A 13,358-nucleotide genomic window follows, 5' to 3' on the forward strand; every position below is an offset into this window, starting at 1 on the left:
TAGACAGGGCCAGAGACACTGCACAGTGAAGTGCAGATAGAGTGGAGGTTCTGGATCAGGCCACTGGAGATGGGACCTGGCACTGTTACTTACTAGCTGTATGAACTGGCCATCTTTTAACCCCAGTTTCCCGTTTGCCAAATGGGGATAATAATACCTCATGATAAGGTTGTTATGAGGATTAAATGAGTTAAGCCACATAAAGCACTTAGAACAGTACCTGGTGTATCATAAGCACTCAATGTTAGCTATTATCCCCTTACCAAATTCTGAGAATTGGAGATGTTATCTTTGTTCCTTTTGGAGTAGCAGTTCTGAGCACAAAATTCGTTACAAATCCAAAGCAGTATTCAGTGAGAAAAGATCTTGGTATTTTTATTTTACCCTTTGTACAAAAAGGAATGGAACTCTGGGTATTTTACTCTTCCTATCTGGAACAAAGAAATACAGGTGTTAGCCCAGATCCCAATGGATGGGGCTACAATGAATGCCTTGCATGTATTAGATGTTCAGTAAATGTTTGCTGAGTGTACTAGGCAAGTTGAGCAAGGTACCTCCACTGTTCTCTCCCAAGAAGTCTTAGATTGCCTGCCATATGCCCATTTCTTTCTAAGGGTTTCTTATATATAAATTATACTGTAGCCTAGTATAAGTCAAATCCTAACCAAAGGAAGCCAATCTGTACATTCACTCTGCTCTACCACAGAAGTTGTTTTGTGCAAACACAGAGTCCTACTGGGATAGCCTATAGTGGATGGTGACTGATTGAACCAGTCAAATCCACTCCTGAGGAATGCAAACCTGGACTTACAAGGAGTCAGCAGTTGGTAGTGGGGACAGAGGTAAAAAGCGCATAGAATGAAGCCACCAGTTAGCTGAATCTGTAAACAGACATTTGAGGTAGACAGTGAATTAGTAAGTTGGTTCTTCATTGACAGCCAGGGCAGAAATAAAGACAGACATGTTTAATGGCAAGCCTCATACCAGCACTGTACACGAGTATCTCACTTAATCTTCAGGAAAGCCCAGTGAAATAGTTGACATTGTTATCCCTATTTTACACATGAGGACACTGAGGGTTAGAGAATTGAATAACTTGTTAAAGATCCTGAATTTAAAAGTGGCCGATGGCTGATTTGGGGCTCCCACCTAGACCAACCTACAAGCAGAGGAAGAGCAGCTGAATCAGCACACACACACATGCGTACACACACGTGCGCGCACGTACGCATGCATAAGCACACACATGCACGCACACAGACACACGCACACACGTGCACATGCACGCACACACGTGCACGCGCACACAGACACATGCGCACGCAGACACATGCACACACACTCGCACATGCACCCACGTGCGCACGCACAGACACACACGCACACACGCACGCACACAGACACGCACAGACATGCACACACACATTGCAGGCATGCGCACACGCACACAGATATGTATCACACATCTGCACGCACACGCGCACATGCATGCACACGCGCGTGCACACATGCATGCACGCACACACGTACAGGCATGCGCACGCACACACACACGCACACACACGCACGCACACGCGCGCGCACACACACACACACAGCTGCAACTGAGGTGCAGCTATAGTCCCCAGGGCACCACAGCTGTGGCTCAAGTCATCTTTCAGAACCTTTATGCTGGGAGGCTCAGTTGTGACTTCACCATCACTGGCTGTGTATTATGTAATAAATGCTCCATTAAGAAAGGAAACTTGAATGGTTCTTGCTCCCTAAAGCCTCACTATTCATAGTGGAGTCCAAGAACAGCCAATTCAGCATTACCTTGATACTCATTTGAAATGCAGCATCTTGGGGCTCCTTCCCAGACCTCTTGAATCGGAATCAGATCTTTTAACAGGATCTCCATGTAATTGATGTGCACATTAAAATTTGGGATGCACTTCCCTAAAACACTGATTATCAAACTTAGCTGCCCATTGGGAGTTTAAAAAATACAGTTACCTGGATCCCACTGACTTAGTTGCTATGGGTTGTGGCCTTAACTTTTGAAAGCTCCCCCAGGTAATTCTAATGAACAGCAAAAGTTGAGAACCACTGCTAAAACCTCTAATTAGTGTGTAAACATGTGATAAATAAGGGGCTAAGGCATGATCTGAATGAAGACTGAAATCACGAATGTCAATACATAAGGTGAAATACAGATTCATTCACCAAATCTCAGATGATTACCAGCACTTGAAGCTAGATAAAGATTAAGGATAGAATAAAATGAGTGTGATGAAATTAAATTACTATTGGTGCCTACTTCTAGCCTTTTTCCTTCTCCTGCCTGCTGTGGAGGACCTTGCTTGCTCATAGTTTTTCTTTTCTCTGCCCCTGGATAGAGGTTCTATCTCTTGTGTGCTTAAATGGTGTGGGCTCATGAGGAAAGGGAGGAGAAGGGGAAGATATAAAGTAGTGACCAGAGTGCAGTATTAAGAAATTTGGGGGTGGGTTTGGAAGAGAATGATGTTGGTGAATGTGCAGCTTTGAGAAAATTGGGAAGAGATTTTTTAAAAATACATGACAAGGATGGGAATGTTATTGATTAGAATCTCATTAGCATCTCTCAAGAGATGCAAGAAAAGCATTGAATTTCTTTTTTAAAATTATAAAATATACACAATATAAAATTTCTCATGTTAGCCTTTTTAAAGTATATATTTCAATGGCATTAAGTACATGCACATTGTTGTGCAACCATCACAACTATTCATCTCCAGAACTTTATCTTCCCAAACTGAAACTCTACCTATTAAACATTAACTTCCTATTCCCCCTCCTCCTAGCTCCCATAACCATTATTTTGCTTTCTGTCTGTATGAATTTGATTATTCTAGGTACCTCATATGAGTGGACCCAGACAATATTTTTGTCTTTTTGTGTTTGGCCTATTTCACTTCACACATGAATTTCTTTGAGACTTATTTTCCCCTCCGACTGTCCTTTTTAAAATATGACCTATTTGGGCCTGAACAATGTGTATCTTGGCTTTATTAGGGTTGCATTCATGTAGTGCTGCTTTCCTTGATGGGAATGGAACTTAGGAGATAGGCCAGCCTGAACATAAAAATAGACTTAGAAAAGGTTGAGATAAGGCCATTATCCTTAGCAAACTAATGCAAGAACAGAAAATCAAATACTGCATGTTTTCACTTATAAGTGGGAGCTAAGTGATGAGAACTCATGGACACAAAGAGGAGAACAACAGACACAGGGGCCTATGGAGGGGTGAAGAGTGGGAGGAGGGAGAGGTTCAGGAAAAATAACTATTGGGAACTAGGCTGAATACCTGGGTGATGAAATAATCTTTACAACAAGCCCTCATGTCACAAATTTACCTATATAACAAACCTGCATATGTACCCCTGAACTTAAAATCGAAGTTAAAAAAGAAAGAAAAGTTAAGATAACTCACTGATGACGAAGCACACAGACTCATCAGAGGAAGGTGGATGTCTGAGGCTGACGGCCTGTGAAGCTGCTTATAATTACTCTATGCCATTTCCTAATAAAGGTAATATGTAGTTTTGTTTGAGAGTGGGCTATATGCTCTTTTCCTTACTTTGATTTTTACTTTCTTCTAAAACTAAAATATTATTTTAACAACATCGCTCCATCTTTTTGACTATGGAGAGGTTCGTTCGTTTTTGGTAATTAACAGAGGAGTTAATGTGGCTGAGACAAGATTTTTTTAAAAAGGAAATCTGCTTTAAATCTCATGGGTAAGCCTTAAAACAAATCAGTCATTTCTGAATTGACTACTTATGCTTTATTCTGCAAGTACTGATGAACAGGAAGTTAGACATTGTCATTTTCTTTCATAGTGTTTTGGGACATTTATGATCAACCTGTGAGATCTTTCAGAGAACACTCTAAATCAATTGCCATGTAGTCATTGTCTGACTTTGGATCGATTATTTAATATATTGACTTTTAATATTTTTTTCCTTTTGGAAGAATGAATGGTAATGCCTACTGAAGAAGATTGTGAATAAAATTCATGGTAGATAGCATCTACATAGAAGGCCCTAAATATAGTTGTCATTGTCTGTGTTGATTGTGTACAATGATGGTATATCCTTTGCAGTTATCAACATCTTTGGCAAAATTTTAAATTCAAAGGCAACAAAGTTCACAGGTATTGTTATATAAGATTTCTATTCAGATTAGTAGCACATTAGTGTCTTAGGTTGGGTTCACTAGACACAGAGCCTGAGATAGGGACTTGGCTGCTCTTCAAGAAAAACCTATAAGGTAATAAGAGAAATAGGATCGGGAAGAGGAAGGAGCCAAGAAAGAGTGTTGTTTCAGATAAAGTCTAGACTTATAGCTTGATGCTGAGGGCAAGGGTGAGGTCCCTAAGCAGGGGGAGTTGTGGAATATAAATCCTACCACAGGGTGATCTGAGGCAGGAGTTCAGGCTTTCCTTCTATATGAAACCATTTTAGGACACTAAAAATTTTGTGGGAAGTTTGTGGAAGCATCAAAAATAGCAATTTGCTGTGATAAGTGTGCCCTATAACTTTCAAATGGCTATGTGATAGATTCCCTTTAGCCACCTCTTAGTGATGATTCAACCAAAATAGCCCCACAATAAATAACAAAACATTTCTCTGTTCATTAATTTAATTACTATTTCTTAAACATCTGTTAGGTGCTCAGAACTGTCCTAGGCACTCAAATCATGGCAAAACAATAAGAAGTACCAGTGGATATTTTTTAACTACTTAAAAAATAACCACTTGAAAACAAAATAGAAACTATCATTTTCTACAGGCTTTTCTATCAAAATAAACTAAGCTGCTAAATAAAATCCGGTGTTTAAACTATATTTTAAAAAAGGGATGGCATGAGGGCTTGTTTAGATTTGTTCTTTACATAACTAGTTGAAAATTCAGAAGTAAAATCTGCTTCAAACTATTGTTGATTGGACATAAAAGCAGGGAAAATTTGCAATAGCTGAGGTGGGGTTTTGGAAATGGGTAAATTGTAAATATACCCTTTGAAATTAATCTAAAAATAAGTGGCATCTGAACATAAATATGTGTAACTCTAATATTTATTGAACAATAGATACTTTTAGACACACTAATAAGGAATTCTTGCAGGGGAATGCAAATAGCTAATGTTTCTTATTTCAACTCCTCAAGTTCTTGTCCTTGAGTGTATTTAAAGAGATCACCCAGAGACACATAGAAACAAAATAAGAAAAAAACCCATAAACCTCCACTAACCATCTCATTATTATACTAAGCCCATATTTGGAGATAGTAATTGGCATATTCCATAGGGGCAGCCTGGGAAATGTGTGTCTGTCATGGTTCTTTGTTCATAAGCAGCAGAAATGAACTTTGGATAACTGAAGCAGAGCAAGAGTTTATTGGAAGTTTATATGATAATTCTTAGAATAAAAGAGATAGCTTAGTCATCTGACTTGGAAAGGAGAGAAACTATGACAGAGAAGTCCTAGATCTAGGAAACGAAAATGAGTGGTGGTCTGTCATTAGAACATCTCTACTAGAATGAATCTGCTCTTGGCATTTTTTAGTCTCCAGATTATACTTAAGATCCAAATGTCAGGCAGAAAGTTGTGTCATTGGCCTGGCAAGAAGAAAGCTGGGCACATTCATTCATTCATTCAATGAATATATCTATTGATCTCTACTACACATGCCAGGTACCTGAAATACACAATTTAAGTGATAGCCCCAGCATAATGCATTCAGTAGAGAAAGGATTATTTCTCCACCATAAAATCAAAGTACTAGTAGAAAAATGGGAATGGTTGCTGGGTGTTCAAGGTGGCCAGATACCCTTGCAAGACCGTTTCCCTTAGATCCACAGACATTTGTGTGTGTGCTTGTTCTTTTTTTCGAGAAACATTAACTTCTCTGCTTGTACTTTTTCTTGCCTTTGGGGACAAATTTCCAAATATCCCAAATCACTGGGCTGGAGAGCCTAGCTGTGGATGTTCACCTGGTGCCACCAGCCCCTCATCCACATTGACTTCCTCCTGCATCCCAGGAAGAAGGGTAATCCCAACGGCCTGATGAGTGTTAATTCACTTTCCTTTGTCTCTGCCAAGCTGAATTATGGATTCTGCTTTTCCGAACCCTTTATTTTCTTCATAACCATTCCCAGTTTCTATCCCATATTCCTCATGTGCACATTTATCTCAAGGTTCCATGTGAGTGTACAATTCTCATAGTGTCCTAATATTATAGGTTTAAATTCCCATTTTTCATCTATCTGATGAAAAGGCCAGCTGACAAGAATATTGTGTTGCCATGTGTCCCTTAAAGGATTTTTTTTTCTTTTTTTTTACTCTGTTTTGTAGTCTTAGACTTAATACTAGTTCAAACAGAAAGGTATCTTAATTTGGAGGTAAATATAGGGAAATGACTATATTACTTAAACACAGCTCAGTGGGAGCTAAGGTAGAAAAAAACATTTCTTTTTGTTGTTTCCTCATAAATCATACTAATAGTCTTTGGTATCAGAGCACTGCCTAAATTTACCTTGTTTGTTCATTCATTCATTTTTGTTTATTTACCAAGCAATTATTAGCCACCTGCCTACATTTGCCATGTACTATTCTTTCCTTGAATGGAGTTTGGCTTTAAAATGAACAGAAAAAAGAGGGTAAGATGAAGGTTTCAGTGAGATTAGCATAAGTTGGTCAGAGAGGACCAGAAAGGAATTTGTATTGCAGTTTCTATGAGAGCTTTACTCTTTGGCCTGTATCATTGACCTAGTCTAAACTTCCAGGTCCTGAAGCAAAACTTAAAACAGCACTTAATTCCAGTAGCAGAAACCACTTACTCTGCACCAGCTTTCCCACCTCCTGGTTCCCTGGGCAAAGAAGGAACTTTGTAGGCAGAAGTTCAAGCTCTCCTGAAGAGTATGGCCACTCAGAGCTTGGCAGGAATGAGGGTGGGGTGGTTGTGTGCTAGAAGCAGCAGAATTAATCCTGCAGTTGCTTTTTTATCTAATCTACTGTTTGTATTTCAATTCTATCCATCGATCTAATAATATTGTTTAGAAGTATTTTTTCTCTTCCTCAACCAGACCAAGTCTAGGATCTAGTATTGCATTTGGTTATCATGTCTCTTTAGCCCCTTTTAGTCTGGAACATTGTCCCAGCCTTTGTCTTTTATCACATTGACATTTTTAATGAATACAGTCCTCATCACTACCCCTCCCCCACCACTGGTTTTAATAAAACATAACTTAGTTTTGGTGTATCTTATGTTTCCTTGTGATTAGACTGAAGTTATGCATTCTGCATAGGTGATGTGTCCTTCTCAGGGTATCATGTTTGTTCTTCACTGGTAATGTTAATTTCAATGACTTAGTCAAGATATTGTCCAAATTCTCAATTTTATAAAACTGGGACTTTTATCATCCACCCCCTGCCACTCCGCCCCCGACTGACTCCCCACTCATGGAACTAATAAGCAGTCTGTGAGGTGGCACTTTAAAATGGTGCAAATATTCTGGTTCTTATCAAAATTTCCTGGTAGGTGTAGCATTCATCGACGACTCTTGTCTGACCCAATCTTGACCGTCATGGTTGTGAAGTGATGGTCTTTCCCCGCCAGTACTCTTTCCACATTCACCAGACAGCTGTTACATTTCACTGCAGCGCAGGGTTTCCTTTCCCTCACTCATTTACTATTTACTATCTATTATTGGTATGGACTTGTGAATTCCTATTTTTTCAATGCTTTATAATTCCTTGCTGTACTTATGTCTTTAAGTGCTCAAATTTATATATTCTTATTTATGTAAAATACCAGGCAAATGCAGCTTTATGTAGGATACTCACATCCAATCAGATTGCAGCCCCTAAGTCTCTCCTCCATAGAAATTCTGGAGCCACCGCTGTGTGTGTGTGGCACATATAAGACATACTTAGACATGCATAGATTCTCAGAAAACTGGTAACGGGCTATCTTGAGAGAAGGAGATTAGAAGACAGAGATTTGAGATTGGAGAAAAATTTAATATTCACTTTTGTAATATTTGAAATTTTTTAAGGGTATGTAATAAATCATTAAAAATAATAAGTTTTTTTTTTTTTTGGCCGAGCCAGAATCAGCACAGCCAGACTAACTTGGAACACATTTTATTTTCCCAATCATTAAACTTCTAAGTTCCATTTTAAAACTTTGTAGGTAGATAATCTCCACTATCTAAATAGTGTTATTTAGTGATCAGCTTTAATTTGGGCCTGTGTTTCAAGACAGGCCTCTGATACTAGGGCTGCAAATTCTGACTATTGACCCTGAGTTTTCAAATTCAGAATGTGATTTCCAATGCCAGTGTTAACATGGTGTAATTGCTGTGGCAATGCAGTACTGCTTTAGCCCTCAGTTCCATTCTATTAAGTTTTGCAAGCTGGGAGATGGGAGACTGTATGTGAGGTTATTAGACTGAGTGCTCATTTCAGCTGTTTTCTCATTTAGCTCCAGTGGTCTAGGTCCGCAACAATGGCTGATTAGGCCCGTGATGGTGCTTTGGAATCTAAATAATTGCTGGGATGCCTGCCATTAAGTAGCTGTCCTACCCATATTTTGGATTATTTAGAAAATTCTGTATAAATCCACACACAATAGAGCTTAGAATTTCTCTGTTTTTAAAACGTATGCTCTCACTGTGGTAAGAAATTTCTGTGAACCTTGCAAAGCTGTAGATGCCCTGGCTTAGCACAGAGCAGTTTATAACATACAACCCAGATGCAAGCTCCACTGGCCTACTCACAAGCAGCCTCGTGTAATTATTCCTCCATTAAGCCTATATGCAGACCACACTGAGCTCAACCATAGTCTTTCTTTGAAAAAAAAAAAAAAAAAAAAGGTGGCTTTATTATAAACATGAGGAAGCTGGATATTTTTGAGAGGCTTTTGCATTTTGAAGCCTTGTGGTTTTCTTCATCTCTTCAATAATCATTAACATGCTCAATAGTTAACCTTCCAGAAATGTGAAACTTTATATCTGAACTTTGCAGCATCTGTCTTGCAATGCAGACTGAGTTTGCTGAGGCTGTTTTTATAATCACTGGTGGTAAAATCAGGAAGATGCAAAATGAGCGTGTACTCAAGTGCAGTTCATCCAACATTCTAGACCTTAAATTAGAGTGATGAGCATAAACACTGCAAACATTTTTTAAAACTAAATTGCAATTACATTTTAAATTACCTACAATTACCAGAAACCATCTCAAAGCTAGAAATTAACTTCTTAGGCACTGGTCCCAGCAGATCAGCTGTTAAATGGACCATCCTGGGTAGCTGACTTCCCACTCTCGTTTCCCTCTGCACGCAGCCTTGCACAAGTCAGGCAAGGTGGAACAGCAGGGCGGAGCCCGCGGTTCAGGGTCACATGATAGGCGTTGGCCCTCGGAATTGTGCAACCATATTTTTACAACTTCCCAAATTACAGTTTCATTCAGGTTCATGACATTTTCCTGAAATACTGTGCGAGCTTTCTTTTCGAGAGTAAGTGATGATTTTATTTTAGATTTTAATTGAACTATTTTTATGCACCGGGTTTTGTCATCTGGTATTTAGGGCATGGAATTGGGTCCAGGAACCACTAGGACTATTCCTAGCTAGTCACTGTGTGACCTTGGTAAGGGCTCTTCTGGGTTTTGGAGTCCCTGTCAGAATGATAAAGGCTAAGCGGTTGGGAAAGAACTGGACGACCTCCCTCGGAGCACCAGCTAGGGGTTGGAGGTTGGCTTAGGCTCAGGACTAAGTTCAGCCCCATCCCACAGTCAGGCCCCTCTCTGGTCTTTGCTGCCACCTTCCCTTTCTGTGAAAGGATGGGGAACCTGGGACAGCCTTTCCTTACACTGCCTGGCTGGTACACGACTCAGCACTTGGTTGACTTGAAGTCAACACCGTAGAGTACTTTGAAATGTAGAAATTCATACTTAGTGCGTTTGGGAATGGATTAACTAGTTTAAATCTCATGGCCTCTTGTTCCTCGAGGAACTCATAACAAGCCTGTCTTCCTTGATCCAGTCTCTTATCTTGAATCCACACCCCTAACTGTCTCCAAAGCGGTTTTGCTGAAATGCAAAGCAATGCCAATTTTCTTCTTAAAATCCTTCAACATTTCCCCATTGCTAAGGGCCATGCTGATTTGATTCCTGCTAACCTCTCTGCTTCACACTCCACACTTCTGCAGCACTAAGTTATTCCTGTTTCTTTCCAATACACTACTCTTTTGTTCATGTAAGACATCTTATTTCATGCTGCCATTATTTCTGGCCTGTTCCCCTTGTTACTTCTGCAGTTGGCTAAATCACAAACAATATTGATGCCTCTGTTTAAACCACACTCTCCAAAAAGCCTCTCTAGAAGCCCCTATATTATGGAAGAGACTCCATTTTAATTTACCCATTAAATAAAGTTTATTGAGTGCCTTTACTAGGCACTCAGTGGTATTAATCAATGGGTGTCATTTTGCTTGCATTAATCTTTCTGCTCCTCTCTAGCTATGGAGAAAAGGAGGAGGGGATCCAAAGATGAGGAATTTGATTTCTGGGTGCCTATGAGAGGGGTTGCCACATGGGTGATGCTCTTTAGGGCTTGTGTGGGAGGACCCATACATTTTTAAGATCTGGAGAAAGGTAGAGCAGAATGAACATGCCTCTCAGCCATAAATGAACTCATAAAGTTGAAAGATATAATTCAAGCCCAAAGTAAAAGACAGGTTTGTGTATTCTTCTGGACTCCATGTATGTATTGGACTAACAGAAAGTTTGGTTAATAATAGACTATATCACCCCTCCTTATACTATTAAGGATGTGATACTAAAGTTATATTAAAACAGCTCTTATAACTAGGGGATAAACTATGAAGAAGATTCATTTGATTACGCTGGGCTCTAGAAATCATTTCAGTGATTTGATTAAATATTATTTATTTAACCAAACTTCTGGGAGATTTCTGAGGGACAGATAGATAGGTGTAGAATTAAAAGGTGATAAAAGGTGGGCTAAAGTGTCTGCAATCACATTGTATCAACAGGAATTCCTTTGGCTTCAATGGAAAGCCTAAGAGTGACTTAAACTGTTTTACTTACAAGCATCCATCTGGAGGTAAGCAACTGTTTGTAGTTAAGAGCTCAAAAATACCAAGATCAGTGTTTCTCCAATTCTTACTGGCCTTTCTCTTGAGGTCATGAGGTGGCTGTCATAGCTGTAAACACTAGTCTATTTACAAGGCAGAAAGAAGGGGACACAAAAGGGGTGGTGCTTGTGGCAAATGTCCTTTATATCAGGAAACAAAAACTTTGCCAGAAGCCTCTGGAGACGTCCACTTTTACCTCACTGGGGATCAGACTTTCTCACATGGACAACCCTCACTGCAAGAGAGCAGAAAAGCAAATATTTGGCTTTTCTAGCCTCTCTAATGGAGGATGCCAGAGGAGGTGCATTTGCAAATGGGAGTTGGACTAGCCAACCAACGGCATCTGCTACCACGTTGTCCAGTGCTCTCAGAAGTCGTCACCCTTCACGGTCATTTATCATTGTCTTGCTCTTTGGGACTCTTTTAAAGTAAAGCCTGGCAAAACTATGAAGTTGTGCGTCATTTATAAATTTCATCAATTACCACACCAATGTGACTGCTATCTCCAACAGGCTGTTCTGTGCTTGGAGAAGAAGCATTTGCCTGTGGTGTCAGGGAAAATTTTTGAATCTTATTGTTTGGATAGATTTGAAAAAAAAGTGCAAATAAAAACGTCTGTCCTTGGTTTAACTTTTCACTCTTGTTTATTCATGGGTGCTTCTAAGAGCTTTTGCAAGTAAACCTTCTAAATCTGAAACCAAGTGTGGTAGGCAAACCATCTCAAAGTTTATGGTTTACATTACTGATCGAGAAGAATAACAATCCATTAATTCTGATGAGGTAACTTATTAAAGGGTTCATGTGGAGTAAACAAGAGGGATTCCAGCAAGTTTGAAATCTTGAAGCCACACCATCTTCTCTTTGTGGTGGTATATCCACAGACACCTCTCTGCTTCAGAAACACGTGTGTGTAATATGCTCTTGTACAGATGGCGAAGGCAGTACAAAGTAGTGCTTAAGACATGAGTTATGGAGCCAGACTGCCTAGGCTCAAGTCCTACTTATGAACTGTGTGACCTAGGACAAGTTACTTAAACTGTCTGCGCCTTCAAATGGGACTGTAATAATACTCAGCTATATCGAGAAAGTTTCCCAACAGAGTATACATAAAAATTGATAAATATTACCTCTTGTTATTATATAATGGTTTTGTATAATGGTAATACCCACCAGCGCGAGTGGGCACTTTGTTTCTCTCTCTTTTCCTTCCTGCTGGTATGTACCCCTTCTGGATGCTCCATTGTTAAAGAAGAAGTACTCATACTTGTTAACGTTTAAATGTTCAAGAGCACAGTACTTAATTACTGTGTGTATACTCTCATGCAGTGTGCGTTATTGCCATGATTTCACAGAAAGAAAAGGAAATTGAGAAGACAAGTGAAGGAACTTGTTCAAGCCACACAACCTGCTGGAGTTAGAATGAGAGCTCAGGTGTCTTGGACTTTAAGGCCTGAACTTATTTCCATTATGGCATTATTGATTTGCATTATAAAGTTTAAATTAGCTTTTTATATGCATATGTATCTTTCTGCATATAATTTTCTCATGCTCTGGGAAAATCTGCACAACTCACAATCATCCTTTTTTTTTTTTGATAACTGTTTCAGGGTCCTAGTAAGGAAGATTCCCAGAGGCTATGTAGAGGTAATGATTATGAAGTGCAGTTAGCACCCAGTAAATTTTACCAGCTGTATTGTTATTACTAGAGAAGACAGTTGACCCAAGCTGGGCCAGTTAGAATCTTTCTTCAATAATTTGGAATTTAAATCCAAATTTACCTCCTTTTAGTGGCTTCATAATATTCTAAAACTTTTTGTATTTACTAAGACATTTCTTGGAGTAAGAAGCCATACTTAAGCTCTAGGGATCGTATTCATTTGAATCTGTTTATATGGCATCCTATGGCTGGTATTGAAAGTTAGGGGCCTGTGAAACTTTTGGTGAAGACCTTGCTTGGTTTACCTACATCAGAATATGTTACAGATAGTTCAGTAGACACAACATGCCATTGGAACCAAGTTGCTGGAAATTCAAGATCAGTGAAGTACCCATCATACCACAAGGGTTGAAAAAGATACAGAATGCTGACCTGCAGAGAGGAAAATGGAGGAGATTAAAAAGGAAAAGCAAAGCAGAGGCAAGAGGATGAGAAGCGGAGTGAGTCCTGCTAGGAAACTTGT

The 13,358-nt window shown here is 39.4% G+C and overlaps 1 protein-coding gene across 4 annotated transcripts in view; it reads left to right on the plus strand.

The window, feature by feature from the left end:
* Positions 1 to 13,358, plus strand: part of BMP4 (bone morphogenetic protein 4) — a 255,091-nt gene that overhangs the window by 152,706 nt on the left and 89,027 nt on the right. The gene's annotated exons all lie outside the window — the stretch shown is intronic.

Source organism: Papio anubis, chromosome 7, assembly GCF_008728515.1.
Source record: "Papio anubis isolate 15944 chromosome 7, Panubis1.0, whole genome shotgun sequence".
In the NCBI taxonomy this organism is placed as follows: domain Eukaryota; kingdom Metazoa; phylum Chordata; class Mammalia; order Primates; family Cercopithecidae; genus Papio; species Papio anubis.